Below are 4,328 nucleotides of genomic sequence, written 5' to 3'. Positions count from 1 at the left end.
TTGGAATTAATTCTGAGAGACACTTTAAACTGTCACTTAGAAAGGCTCAGATTAATCAAGTATCATCAGCATGGATTTGTTAAGGGAAGCTCCTGTCTGACTATCTTGAGTGAATTTTTTGAAGAAGTAACAATGAGGATTGTGAGGATAGTGCAGTTGATGTGGTCTACATGGATTTTAGCAAGACTTTTGACAAGGTCCCACATGGCAAACTGGTTAAAAAAACATAAAAGCACATGGGATCCAGGGGAATGTAGCAAACTGGACATAAAATAGACTCGGTGGCAGGAAGCAAAAAGGAATTGGGTACGGGTGTTTGTGCAACTGGAGGTCTGTTTCAAGTGGTGTTCCACAGGGCTCAGAACTAGGTTCCCTGCTTTTTGTGGTATATATTAATGATTTGGACATGAATGTCGAGGGCATAATCAAGACGATTGCAGATGACATGAAAATTGTCCGTGTTGCTGATAGCGAGGAGGATAGCTGTACACTGCAGGAAGATATCAATAGACTGGTCAGGTGGGGAGAATAGTGGCAAATGGAATTCAAATTGGACAAGGGTGAGGTGATGCATTTGGGAGGTCAAAAAAGGCAAAGGAATACACAATTAATGGGAGAACACTGAACGGTGCAGAGGAAGTGAGGGACGTTGGAGCGAATGTCCACAGATCCCTGAAGGTAGCAGGACAGGTCAATAAGGTGGTTCAGCAGGTATATGGAATCCTTTCCTTTATTAGCTGAGGTATAGAATATAAGGGTGACCTGGGTGTCCATGTCAATAAGTCACTGAAAGCTAACATGCAGGTGCAGCACTCAATTAGGAAAGCTAATAGTATGTTAGCCTTTATCACAAGACGATTTGAGTACAGGAGTAGTGAATTCTTGCTTCAATTGTACAGAAACTTGGTTAGAGCGCACTTGGAATACAGTTTTGGTCTCCTTACCTTAGGAAGGATATTATTGCCGTGGAGGGAGTTCAACGAAGGTTCATCAGACTTCTTCCAGGGATGGTGGGACTGTTGTATGAAGAAAGGTTGGAGAAACTGGGGCTGTATTCTCTAGAGTTTATGAAGAATGGGAGGTGATCTCATTGAAACCTACAAAATAATTAAACGACATTCAGGGTAGATGCAGCTAAGATCCCTGGTTGGGGAGCCGAGAACCAAGAGAAGGAATTTCAAAATAAGGGAGTAGCCGCTTAGGACAGAGATGAGGAGAAATTTCTTTACTCAGAGGTTTGTGAATCTTTGGAATTCTCTACCCCAGAGGGCTGTGGAAGCTCAGTCATTGAGTATGTTTAAAGCAGAGATTGACATATTTCTAAATACAAATGACATAAGGGAATATGAGGAAAGTGTGGGGAAAAGGGCATTGAAGTGGACGATCAGCCATGATCATATTGAATGGTGGGGCAGGCTCGATGGGCTGAATGGCCGACTCCTGCTCCTATGTTCCTATGTTCCTAACTCCACATGATCAGCGAGGCACAGCCTCAGGCCGACTTGGTGGGTGGTGCAAACAGATATTACTGCTTCTGATCTTCACCAGAACAGAGTGAGATGTAACATTGATTATCAAACAGACTGTGAGAGAATACAACAGAATAAAACACATGGAGAGACACTGTGGAATAACAAATAGATTTGGTTGGAATGTTGAATTCTAATTGGAATGGATAAAACAGCAGATTAAATTGGGATTCTCATTGATCTGGGACAGAAAAGAGAAACTGATGGAAAGAAGGGAAGAAGAAAGAAAAGAAAGGATGGAACTGTTCACTTTTTTCAGTTTTTTCACTCACCCATCAAAGCTGGATAAAAAAAGTTGCAAATAACAGAGAATTTCACCAGAAAGGGAGATTAAGTGCTGTCGAAACCTTGGATCGAAGGATGCCCCAACAGATCACCTGTTTAAACTGTCTCCTCACTGGGGGATTTCAAGCAGTGAGTAATATTATTCTCTACGTTTGTTAAATGAACCCAGAACTGTCACTTGGAGTTAATATCTGTGTTCCGACTCCTGAATTATAAAATTGTGACTTTATCAATATTTTCTGGACACACTTCCAGCTGAAAGAACTAAGAACTCTTTTCTAATTTACACAATACTGTATACACACTCATCAAGCCTCCTAAGCTAGCATCCTTGGTGCTGCTCCCTCTTCTCCCAAATCTCATCTCATTTGACTGTTACATCATCACTCTGACAGTGGGAGGGGTTGATCCCACTGTCTTCAGCATTAACCCTTTACACCCTTATCCTACACTGTCAGTCAGAAAAAAATGGTGAGAGGGTACTTCCTTCATTTATCGAAAAACCAGCTGCTCCCAGTTGAAAATCAACTCAAACCCATCAGCGAGAGAGAGAGACTGTCAGAGAACTTCCTGCATCCAGTCCTGACCCTGTCACACTCAGCAGCTGCTCGCCCAGACCCCACTCTCCTCAACACTGAACATTGTTACCGAGACACTTCAAATACTGTTGAGAAAAGGCAGGAAAGGTCAAAGTTCACAGCTGTTTTGAATAGAACAAAGTTTAATATCTTCTCACCGTTTCTCGGTAACCACATGAGACAATGGTTTTCTTATTTGGTTCCTTTGATTTTTCTTGTTCCTGACTGAGAAATATTCCAAACCTCAGATCAACCCTCCCACTTGTGTCGTGTCCCAGTCTCAGTTACAAGCAACACATAATGACACACACACTTTGAAACAGACAACACGGTCACACTTTCCTTCAGTGAGATTAGGGTCGAGCTTTTTTCCCAGGTCGAATGCAACTGTGAACAAATTTGTATCAAAGAAGTTGCCTTTGAAATATCAGCACTGAATTTCTGTACGAGGAGGAAGAGCCATTCCAAACTCACATCCTTCACAAAGGCTGTTTTCTCCTGTGAATGAAATTCATCATGTAATTTGAATTCAAAGTTAAAGTTCACAAGACACAGACATAAATGTTGATACGGAAACTTCTCAAGCATATTGCAAATATGAAATAAGGTTCTGCTGGGAATCGAACCCAGGATCTCCTGTTTACAAGACAGGTACTTTAACCAACTAAGCTACAGAGCCAGATCACAAGTGCTGTTGCAATTGAAATCTGAGGTGGTTACTATTTATTCTCATCCCACTTCTCCACAGGTCACAACAAAAATTTTAACTTTTCCCACTTACTGATACAGTCAATCATATGCTCTATTTTTCCCAGAATAGAAGACACTTAATGAACAACAAAATTATCAGTTTCTTATAGAACAAGTTTTAACTAATCATGAAGTAAAGCATAAACACACAGGTGGAAATTTTAAATGTTCCCTTTTTACCTTAACCAACATTTAAAGTCCCTTTCTTACCTCAGCTGAACACACGCACACACACATACTGAAAAAAAAGGGATTTTTCTATACAATTCAGGGCTCTGTTAAAGACAAAAAAAAAACACTTGGACTGATTACTTGCTCATTTCTGAAGAAAACAGTAGATGAGATATGTTGTTCCAAAATTGACATGCAGTCTAATTTCCGAGTACATGTACACAGGTCACTCGGTTCTTTTAGAAGAGTTTATTTAGAGGTGGGGTTGAGAATTAATTTTAGCAGGCTTTCTTCAAAGACAGAATATGAGACGAATTGACACAGTGAACTTCTCAGAGTCTTTTCAAGATTTGCTGCAAAACAAGGTGGGTTGCGGTCTTCTCTCATTCCTTGACACTTCTTCTGGCTAACTTTATCAGCTGCTCACTCCAGAAGGTAAAACACAATGACTGCTCCAAACAAAAGCTTGCGATTTTTCTGCCCTCTTTGGTGCGCGCTGCTGCTGCCAGGCTTGTCCAATCAAGAGGCACGACTGACTTCTCTGTCCACATTTCCCCGTTACCAGGGCTTCTGTTCTACATTTAGCTTGAGTTGTGACAACTTGTCAACATAGTTGTCAAATTAATACTTTCAGTGCCCTCTTGAAAAATAACTGGTCTTACATTTATTCAGTTTGATTATAATTTCCTCAACAAAATAAAATTCACAAAAAAAAAATTCAAAGTCCCTTCCATAACATCATGTACTTTCCCTGAGCTACAGGTTATTGCAAGTCTCTCTGGCTGTGTTTTTTTCTGTTGATTTGCACTCAGGTTCTTTCTGAATCCATGTGTTTGCAGTTCTTTGTGCGTGAGAGACATGGAGATATGCTTAAAGATTTCCCAACAAATTATTCATATCTCCGTGTTTCTCCGAACTTTGTACAAACACATTAATGTGGGAATCACACACACCAGGCCGTCAAACCTCTCCGCTAAACATTGAAAGGTGACAGTGTTTGTTGTGACGGGGTTCC

The 4,328-nt window shown here is 40.7% G+C and overlaps 1 non-coding gene across 1 annotated transcript; it reads right to left on the bottom strand.

Annotated features, from left to right (window-relative positions):
- Positions 1-2,997: 2,997 nt before the first annotated feature.
- On the bottom strand, positions 2,998-3,071 carry trnat-ugu (transfer RNA threonine (anticodon UGU)). Its single transcript has one exon. It is a non-coding gene; the product is annotated as a tRNA-Thr (tRNA).
- Between the last annotated feature and the right edge of the window lie 1,257 nt (positions 3,072-4,328).

Source organism: Heterodontus francisci, unplaced genomic scaffold (assembly GCF_036365525.1).
Source record: "Heterodontus francisci isolate sHetFra1 unplaced genomic scaffold, sHetFra1.hap1 HAP1_SCAFFOLD_61, whole genome shotgun sequence".
NCBI lineage: Eukaryota > Metazoa > Chordata > Chondrichthyes > Heterodontiformes > Heterodontidae > Heterodontus > Heterodontus francisci.
Note: the sequence above shows the minus strand (reverse complement) of the source record. Positions and strands in the feature narration are given on the sequence as shown.